This window comes from Perognathus longimembris, chromosome 11, assembly GCF_023159225.1.
Source record: "Perognathus longimembris pacificus isolate PPM17 chromosome 11, ASM2315922v1, whole genome shotgun sequence".
NCBI lineage: Eukaryota > Metazoa > Chordata > Mammalia > Rodentia > Heteromyidae > Perognathus > Perognathus longimembris.
Genome location: NC_063171.1, coordinates 15,563,896 through 15,574,482, shown reverse-complemented (window position 1 = coordinate 15,574,482; position 10,587 = coordinate 15,563,896). Strand labels below are relative to the sequence as shown.

General features: G+C 35.9%; 1 pseudogene; it reads right to left on the bottom strand.

Annotated features, from left to right (window-relative positions):
* Nucleotides 1-9,759: 9,759 nt before the first annotated feature.
* On the bottom strand, nt 9,760-10,151 carry LOC125359769 (annotated as a pseudogene).
* Between the last annotated feature and the right edge of the window lie 436 nt (nt 10,152-10,587).

Below are 10,587 nucleotides of genomic sequence, written 5' to 3'. Positions count from 1 at the left end.
ATGTATGGACCATATGGTAGATCTTTTTTTTTGGTCTTTTCTTTATTGGCACTGGGGATCCAACCCAGGACATTGCACTTTCTAGGCAAGTGATTTGCCACTGAGCTACATCCCAGCCCCATACTGTAGATCTTGTTTTCAGTCTTTTTCACAAACATCCATAGATTTTTTATAATATCTGCTCTAATTTATATTTATGTATACCAACTACGTAAAATTATTTGTTTTCCTTTACATCCTAGTCAATATTTATGTATTTGTTTTTCTTCTTACTTTTAAATTAGTATAAATCAGCCTTTCTAAATGAGGTGAGATAATATTGTATTATATATTTGATCTGTATTTCCTGATGGCTAAAAATTTTAAATCTTTTTTCATATATTTAATACTTTTTTTTCTTTTGGCCATTTTAAATTGAAAATTTTTGTCAGTTTTAAATTCCATTTGTATTATAGATTATGCTTCCTAATGATAATTGGCAAGTATTTTCTCCCATTTGTTTCTTCACTCCCACTGATTGTGTCCTTCACTGTATAAAAGTTTCTTAGTTGGATACAATTCCATTTGTCTATATGTGCTTTTGGATGTAGATGAAAAATTGTTTACCAATATTTCAAATGTGTTTCCCAATATTTTCTTCTAGTAATTTATGTTGCAGTTAGGTCCTGATTGAGTTTTCAGTTGGTTTTTATAAAGAGAGAGAGATTTTATGTTGAGAGACTTGGATCCAGTTTCAAGTTTTTACATATACATACTAAGCTTTCCCAATGTCACTTTAAGATGTTGTTTTTCTTAATGTATGCTTTTGACAACTACCGATTTAAAAGTATGATGTTCAATATACCTAGAAATTATCCATTTTTTTTTTTATTTTATTTTTTTTGGCCAGTCCCGGGCCTTGGACTCAGTGCCTGAGCACTGTCCCTGGCTTCTTCCCGCTCAAGGCTAGCACTCTGCCACTTGAGCCACAGCGCCGCTTCTGGCCGTTTTCTGTATATGTGGTGCTGGGGAATCGAACCTAGGGCCTCGTGTATCCGAGGCAGGCACTCTTGCCACTAGGCTATATCCCCAGCCCGAAATTATCCATTTTTAACTCAAAAAGAAATGATAACAAGCAATCACTATGGCTGGCTATACGTGGAAAATGGACAAAGTATCATTGATGCAGATAAAGGGAATGTTTGTGAGCTTGAAGATAAGATTACTAGCTCCATGAAATTGCTTTTAAGTCAATACTGGGAATTTGGCCAATTTGGCATAAAAGTTCAGGTTAGAAACATACAATGAATGCAGAAAATACACGCATAAGGAAACCTTTGCATCTTTCTTATTTACATGGCTATGTACTTCACATCAGTGCTACATTCTTTCATCTTAGAATATTTAATTCTCTCTCATAAGCTGATTCTGAGACCTCTTAAAACAGCTTGATCACAGCTTACTAAGTTAAGAAGTAGCACAGTGGGAATCAACTCTTTCTTACAAGCTTTTAAGGATACGTTTTGAAAGTTGAAAGTATTCCTACTATTCTGGAAATATATATGCATATATTTTATGCATATATATGCATATTTTTCCTTCAGAAAGAAATTTATTTCTCAAACCAGAGAGTGATGATACTGGTGAATGATGGTGAGCATTGTTGAAGTATTTTATTTGTATATATGAAAACAGAACAATGAAGCTTGTTAAATTACTTTATAAAGAGGATTACGTTATAAGGAGAGAGAATAAGTACAGTAAAGGCCAGAGATGGACATGTATGCATGTTTGTGTTTGTGTTTCTAAAACATGTCACATTAAACCCTCCCTTGAAGAACTGGTGAACCTAATAAAAGTTATTTAAATACTAAAATAACTTCTAGGCTAAGGGTTGGTGGGTAAACTATTAGAGGAGAAAATACAGTCTGTAGGCACTGGGTGGAATTGTGAAGGGGGTTGAAGGTAGAAAACAAAATCTTAAAACCTGAGAAATGAGACAGAAAGAGAAATAAAAGCATCATATGAAGAAAGGTTGATCTTCTCCAAGATAACGTCAGTAATACTCTGTATTATTTTTGAATGTTTCTAAAATAAAATAGAATTCTCAGGTGTGAAACCATGCTGAATAGGGAAGCAGAGTGGAATTCAGTAGAGTTACAGTTAAGTGTTGGTTTACAACAGAATGCTCATAATGATTTTGTTAGTATAAAACAATGAGATACATGCTAGCAGAGGTATACAAAACATTGAGAGTAATTTGTATTGTACTTCCAGTATTAGATTTTTTATTTTTATTTTTGTTTATTTATTTATTTTTGCCAGTCCTGGGCCTTGGACTCAGGGCCTGAGCATTGTCCCTGGCTTCCTTTTGCTCAAGGCTAGCACTCTGCCACTTGAGCCACAGCGCCACCTCTGGTCGTTTCCCATATATGTGGTACTGGGAATTGAACCCAGGGCTTCATGTATATGAGGCAAGCTCTCTTGCCACTAGGCCATATTCCCAGCCCGCCAGTATTAGATTTCATTTTATGATAGTGGAAGGAAATAGAGGAAATAGTTAATATAAAATGCATATTTCTGCACTATTTGGATTTTAGAATTTGAATGTAGATTCCATTTCTAATTAAGGAGCTGAAACAATGAAAAATAATACTTTATAAATGGTAATGTCTTCCCTTTGGTTATCTGGAGATCTCAGCAAGCTCAATTTCTACTGTCCCTTGAGGTTCCTGCATTCAGTGCAGAGAAACATTCTAGTCTGAAAGTAAAATCTCTTGAACATCATGCCTAACACAAGTATTATGTCATGAAATTTCACCTTCCAAACAAAACTACCTGGCAAGTATTATTATCTTCTTGTTACTGATGAGGAACATGACACAGAGGGAAGGTGAACAACTTGCCTAAGTTCATAAAGCCTGTAAGTGTCAGATTTGGGATCTGAAACTTCTCAGTTCTTTATAGAGCCTGACATTTAACAGTTTAACTCTACTGCTGACCCAGAGAATATATGAATATTTAATGGATGGGAGTGGATGTATTCTAAAAACAGAAATTCATAGTTGTAGGTTAATTTTATTTGGAGAAATCAGTGTTAAAATAGTAAACGTATGTGCTATCAACCTTCACTAATTATTCTAACTTACAATGTTATTCATGCTAATTTTGAGTGATTCTTGAAATGAAACCAAATGTCATTTTACAAATGTATTTCTTTTTCTTCTCCTTACTCAATTCACATTGAGTAACTAGCAATTTTAGTATAGTATACTGTGTAACAAATAAACATGTTTACCAGTTTCCTTGTGAAATTTTGCAACAGTATGCAAAAGTTTTGCAACCAAATATCATCACTTCCTTTCTTTCTTAGGCATCAACCCAGCTAAAACTGAGAAAGTGCATGCAATTCTTTCTACCGAGGCCTAGATGGCAGCAGAGGTACAATTATACATTTTTTAAATATTTAAAACATTAGATGGACAGATTGTTAATGAAAAATGCAAAACTTCAAAATCCTTGAAACCTGATAAAGTTTGCAAAATTAAAACTGATGATTTTTTTCCCATGTATTGAGCATTAGGTAATTCTCTTACACCATTTGATATTATCTCTTAGCAGTTTTATCAAGACTCTAGAACCCAGTACAAATAGGAGCATACACTGAGGAATGTTTTCCACTTTCCTGAGTTTCTCAATTTGTCAATTCCTTTAAATACTGTACAAATATAAGAAGGATAAATGGGGTGAGGTTGAAAGAGAAAATGTTTTGAGGTGAAATAAATCAAGAAATACTAACATTATTTCTGCCTCTGATTCATTAGAGAAATCTACAATTCAGGAGATTAAAAGTATTAGCTCTAGCAGATGCACATCTTCAAAAGCTTTTGTAAAACAGCTACTTGCTAATTACTCATTAATTGTATCATCATTTAAGCACTATCAGATTTAATGCAATGTCATAGGAAAAGGAGAATATGCATTATGATAAAGAGTACAATCCAGCCAGGTAATGTTGACTTTTATTTTGTCTTCCTGGGAGTATCCTCTTTCCTTCACTTAACTACCTCCTGTGTCCATTCCCGGTAGAAGCAGCTGGGAGGCTCAAACGGTACAACCAAGAACAATTAGTAGAAAGGCCTGTGCACAAAACTGTGATCAAAGTATGAAGAGAACCATATGAGACATATAGATAGGAATCTTATCAGTCTTAGGCTTAAAGCAGCAAGTATGGGGAGTTACAGATAGCCCTACACAGTCACCTGTACTATAGTTGAAGGTTATTGGATAAACACTGTGAATTTTAAGAATCTCAGGTATCTAAACATATTTAATCCAATGAAATCAATGTAATCGTGCACATACCTCAATTTCCTTCAGTGTGCAGGTAGATCTTCCACCATTTTTTACTTCTTTTAAAATATATTATTTACTTTATTGCTATTATAAAGGTGATGCATATTTTCTTTTGTACATGGTCTTCCATTCCTTTTTTTTTTAACTTTCACTAATTCTGAAAGTATCACTGGTAGGTGAACACACTAGATCATGGAAGCCACTGGATCATGGAGATCATTCATCAAGGTGTGTGAATGTTTGCAATCCAGGAAAGGGGAAACGTTGGATTTAGGGAGTGAAATGGGAAATGACCTGTATTATTTGCAGAATACAATACCATTAGTTTGAAAAAGCTGCCATACAAATATTTCCCAGATGGAGACTGGAAATATAAGATTAAAGAGTTGGCAGGTTAAGTTTCTTCTGGAAGCATTCTTCTTGGCTGGTTCACAGCTCCTTCCTGGCTCTCTCTTCATAGTCCTCTTCTTATAAGGCCAGTGATATTACATTGTGCTGTATTATAAAAGTATCATTTAGCTAGAAGGTACCTCCTATCTGGAATGACCTCTCTCCAAAGTGCAGGCACATTCTGAAGGGCAGTATATTAGTGCTTCAACTTAATGAGTCATAGGATGAAATTCAGCTCATGACAGCCACCACCTTGTGATCACAGGGCTTTCAGCAGGAAATTCAGGATGGTCATAATGCTAAATAATGTGAAAAATAACAGAGACACCAAAGTAATAGAAATCAAGGCTAAATGTCATATTTTTAAAAGATCTTTCTTTGAATTTTTAATTTTAAAATATCTTATCTAACTTCCCATCTATCATCTATCACCTATCTATATAAAACACATAGTGAAGCTACTGAATTAGTTTCAATAAATCTATTACCTATTTGAATGTGATTCCAAATATTCCTAGTCCAACATGAGATCAAAATTTTTCTTTTCTCCATTTAAAATACGTTTCCCAGCCATAGTGCCAGTGGTTCACATCTGTTAGGTACTAAGGAGGTTGGGACCTCCTTAGATGATCATGGTTCAGAGGCAGCCAGAAGAGCATAGTTTGTGAGACTCCATGTCATGTTGAAGAAACCAGCAAAAATCACATAGTTCAGTCAGGTCCCAAGTAGAATGGCTACTGTGAGCAAGCAAGCAAAGAGAGAGCATGAGGCCCTGAGATCAAACTCCAGAGCAAATAGTTAAAATAAAAGCTAATCCTGAAAAAAACAAACAAAAAAATCATCAAAAAAACTCCCTTCTCACTCTTCTAAGGATTATTTTTCTAACAACACCATTATATTCATGCTTTTGCCATTCCCTTTTAAACTTTCTAATAAAATACTAAACTAATAAACCATAAACTCATTAAAATAAAGCTTAATATATTCTTACAATTTCATTCTGAGAAAAATAAAAAAGAATTCTCAAAGTGTTTATCATAATATTCTAAGAGACTAAGTGACTAAGCCAGCTTCCATTACTTTGACAAAATAAATGCTGAAAATAGCCAACATCTAAGGAGGAAATATTTCTTTGGACTTATGGCTTCTGAAATGTCAATCTAAGGTCAATTAGCCCTGTCCATTTTGGGCCTTTGAAGCAGTGTATGTCACTAGAGAACATGGAGTGGAGAGTCTGGTATAAGTCATGGTAGCTGGGAGGGAAAGGGAGGGAGACAAAGAGGGGTCTTGATGACACAGCCTAAGAATCCTACTTCCGTTTACTGGAGCCCATTAACTAAATGCTGGCAACCAAGCCTTTACAATATAGGCCTATGAGAAACACTTTGATTCTAGTGCATACTATTATATATTATTTTACATTTTCTTCAAAAGATAGTTACTTGTTCAAACAAAGGTCAAAAATTAAAGATTCATTGAATATTTACTTCAGATCACCTAACCGAAACCTTATTGAGGAACCTTAGCTATTAGTAGATGGAATTGCAGAAGGTAATGTTTCTTTTCAACTCAGAACTTGTCAAAGTTCTTTATAGCATGTCCAAGTAAAACCAGAGAAAGTGGTAATAGTGGCAGGCACAGAACCTTGCACTAAACTAAAGATGGGGGAAATGAAGGTGCTGGATATGAGGAGCCTTTGTGTTTTGTTCTGAAAATTCAGCAAAAGCATCCTAAAAGACTAACATCTAATGTAGATGACATGACGATTAAATAAGGTCCTCATTTTTTCAATTCAGGAGTGTGACTAAATGAGTCATCTGAGACTACACATTAAAATCTCACATGCTGGGACATTGCTGAGGTCCCTTTAACATTACTTGACAATCAAGGAGACACTGAGAACACTGTAACACTGTTCATAGAGTCAATTTACTATGCATAATTTCAATTTTAATAATAAACTAGAATAATACATGTAGAATACATTGAAAAATAGTGTGTGTTTTCTTATTAGTTGAATTATATTTAGTCTTAAAGGACAAGTCTTAACCACTGTGGCACAAGACCATGTAAAAGAAAGAGAATATAGGAAGGCTATCATATTCTATTCAACTGTGGGCTTAACTTCATCTCTCTCTCTCTCTCTCTCTCTCTCTTGCACACTCACACACACATACACACACAAACACCTCGACATTTAGTAATTGCATCACATGAATTTGTACCCCATAAACTTGTATAAGAAGCTACTAATACTAAATTCTAATATTCAGGAGTATTTCTCATGGTTCATACTCCTTGACTAGATAGAGCCAAGTCAATATATAGGAAATTTCAAAGCAATTTGAACGTGCTAGCACATTTGAAGCACTGGGTAAAATCTATTGTCATTATGCTTTTAGGCTTACTTGTATTTTGTGTCTGTTTTTCTAACCTAGTAATAAACAATAATTTTGAATAATTTAGAACATTAGGAGGCAAAATGACTGAAGAAGCCAGGTACTAACACTTCATACCGGTCATCCTAGCTACTCAGGAGGCTAGGATCTTAGGATCACAGTTTGAAAACTGTCCAGGAAGGAAAAGTCTGTGAGAAGCATACTTTTGTTGAAGTACTAAAAGACACAAATGGAGTTGTGCCTCAAGTGGTAGGGCAATAGCCTTGAGCACAAAAACTCAAGGACAGGACCTAGACACTGAGTTTCAATCTCAGGACTGTAACACACTCACAAAAGAAAGATTGAATAAATAACTTTAATGAAATCTTTACATTTCTCTCTATATAAATATTTGCATGAAATTCAGGTGGTATCACGATTCTCTTGTTTTGGAGATGAATTCTTTCAAAGTTTTTCTTTTCTCAAGAAACAATGTTCATAATTTGAGCTCAGGCCTAGTCGTTTCTATGAAAATACCAAACTATTTAAGTTTACACCCAGCCTAATTTTGCTCTACTTTAATCTTTGAACAAGTGCAATACATTTGCTTAGGATTGACCTTTGATCTAAGTCCTCTCCATAGCCTAGTGGGTAGCTAGGGTGCAGGCCCACACTACCATGGCAGCATGCTATTAGCAGGGCTCATTAAACTTTGGCTTAGGTTGGCCTCAAACTGTTACCTTGTCCTCTGCCTCCAAAGTAACTAGGCTTATAGACTAAAGCAACCACGCCAGCTCAAATACCTGGTTAGGCATCAGTATTTAACTTCTGAGCATGAGAATATCCTGAATCTTCCTCTCCTGGGACTCAGAACAGTCAGCAAAGAGATACAGTCCCATAGGAAGAACTCCTTCTTTGTAACTTCAGTAATAACAAATAAACACATATGGAAACATTTCTCTGTGGAAACACCATGCTTTCCTTTGGTGAAAAACAAACAAACCTTTAGCCTAAGAATTTTCTTACACAAATCTGTGGCGATGCACTAAGAAAAGGAAGACTTATACTTAGAGCTTGTTATATTTTTCACTTTTTATCTTCCAGAAAGAAATTAACTTCCTACCCATTTAAAACATGGCAACACTCATAAGTACAAATTTAACCAAACATTTATTGGATTGCATGAACTCACTTTTTACATATAAAAATATGCAGAAAGACCAGAAAATGTCTGTAAACTTGCAAAAATGTGCAGACATGCTCCAGATAGATGGAGTTGGCAGGTCAAGGGGGCATATATGTCACCACTCATATCTTCCTTACAGGAAAGGAAAATAAAAGGCTTTGCAGTTCATATTCGTAGTGTACATGTTCCAAATGAACATGAACCACAGGTCCAGCATCTGAGTTTAGTTTCATACAGTGGCTGTTTCTCAGGCAGAAATGTGGGCTACTGTCATGATGACTAGAAAAATTCAGCACATGAGGAGACACATGGTAGCCTACTTCTACTGGTCAAATAAATCTCTACTAAAGCATTTATAAGAGCAAGCAAAGGTAGTGAACTAAACAGTACAGAAACTATATGACAGATGCTTCAGATTTTCAGATATGGGTTCATATCATTAATGTATCATATACAACAGTTTCAATTATTAATTTGATCTCCTGTGATTCGTTAAAACCCCATGCAAAATCATCTTTCCTGTGGAAGATGAGTGTGAAGGAGAGAAATTCTTGATATTTTCTTTTGCAGTGGATGTTCCTCAATGAAGTGACCTATGATTTTCTTTGTATTTTCTAATCTCAACAATGTGTTTCTGTAGATAATAGCTGCCATCAAACTTTAGACATAGACTGTACTTAAGTAGATCCATTCTACACAATATATGGGCTGGAATATTTGCTTAATACTGTTGTAGCCATTGCTTTTATAAGAACTAGACACTAAGATTCATTGACCATGAGGGTCCTGCATTATCCATAGACCCTCAAAAGAGATTGTTCTTTTCTTTTTAATTTAGAACCACTCAGAAAAATAAAATTCCAGTTTATTTTTGGACAACATTGTTTCTCACATACATCAAACAGGCAAAAAAAAATAAACAGCAACTTCATAGACAAAAAAAAGGAAAAAAAGAAACCTTTTTATCTTTGGCCTTTTTAACCATCTCATACAAACCAACTACTTTATAGTACAGCTAAGTACATACACAAAAAAAGTTACTGGAATGCTCGGAATAAGGTTTTTTTGTTGTTGTTTTTTGCTTTCTTTTTTTTTTTTTTTACAAGGTTTTTTTTCTCTTTTGAGATTATAATGAACATGGTCACACCACAAGTAGTCAGAAGTAGTATAGAATGCTCTGAAGGCCGGTTTGGTCATCCGAGATCATTAAAAATGGCTGACCCCTAACAATATGTACAAGAATATAAAATGTAAATAAAAATACAAACAAATTTTCCTTTTTAAAATACGTTTAAGAAAAAAAAGCAGGGCCTTGGAAGTTTTGTTATTTTCCTCCCCTGTTGCAAATTCTCGTTGTGGTTTTGGTGGGTGGTGGAGAGCTTGGTGATGTTGCCCGCAGAGGGCAGCGAGCCTCTCTACTCGGTGACCACATTTAGATTCTGAGACGGGAAGTGGAGGGTGGTTAGGTCATGGCGGCCTTTTTTGAGTTAACTTTTCCTTTTTTGCTGTCTAGTCATCCTCATCAGTCTTCTGCTTCTTGGTATCAACATCATCATCCTCATGATCTTCAGCAGCCGTTTGCCTGTGGCTGCATCAGCCTCCTCATTTTCATCTCTATTCCTCCTCCCCCTCCCCCTCTCGCTCCCCCTCCTCCTAATCTCCTCTCTTCTTCTCCTTCTCCTTCTTCTTCCTCATTATCAGCCTCTTGTTCCCCATTTTCCTCATTAGCTGCACTCCGGTTGGCAGGGACGTCTCTTCCATTCTTCGTCTCCTCCACAACTTCCTTCTTCTCCTTCAAGTCCTTGGTAGTGACCTCGGAGCTGGTGTCCATGGCCGCGTCTGACATGGTGGGAGTGGGGGCACGCCGGTGATCTGGTGCAGCAAGGGACAAAAAATAAAGCGAGAGAGTTAGGGGGGACTCGGGCAAGGGAGCTGCCGGTAGCGGCTGAGGAGGCACAAGGCTGAGGAGGCACAAGGCAGAGGAGGCTGCGGGCGAGAACAATGTAAAGATGGCTTTTCAGAGCAGCCAGTGGGGGTCAAAAGAGATTTTTCATGTCTTACCTATAAGGAATACAGATCAAAAATACTTGTAGCCTGTGGTAGCTTCCAAGGCTTGAAAAAAAAATCTTATTAATGTCATTACTTAGCATCAAAGAGTTCTAGGGTACTGGAGTTGCCTAATTAATATACTGCTGAGAAAGTAATTACAACATAGGAAGCACAACCACAGAATAATACTCATCTTTCATTCTGACAAGAAGAATCTGAATTTTTTTCTGTAAAATAAAATTATTATTT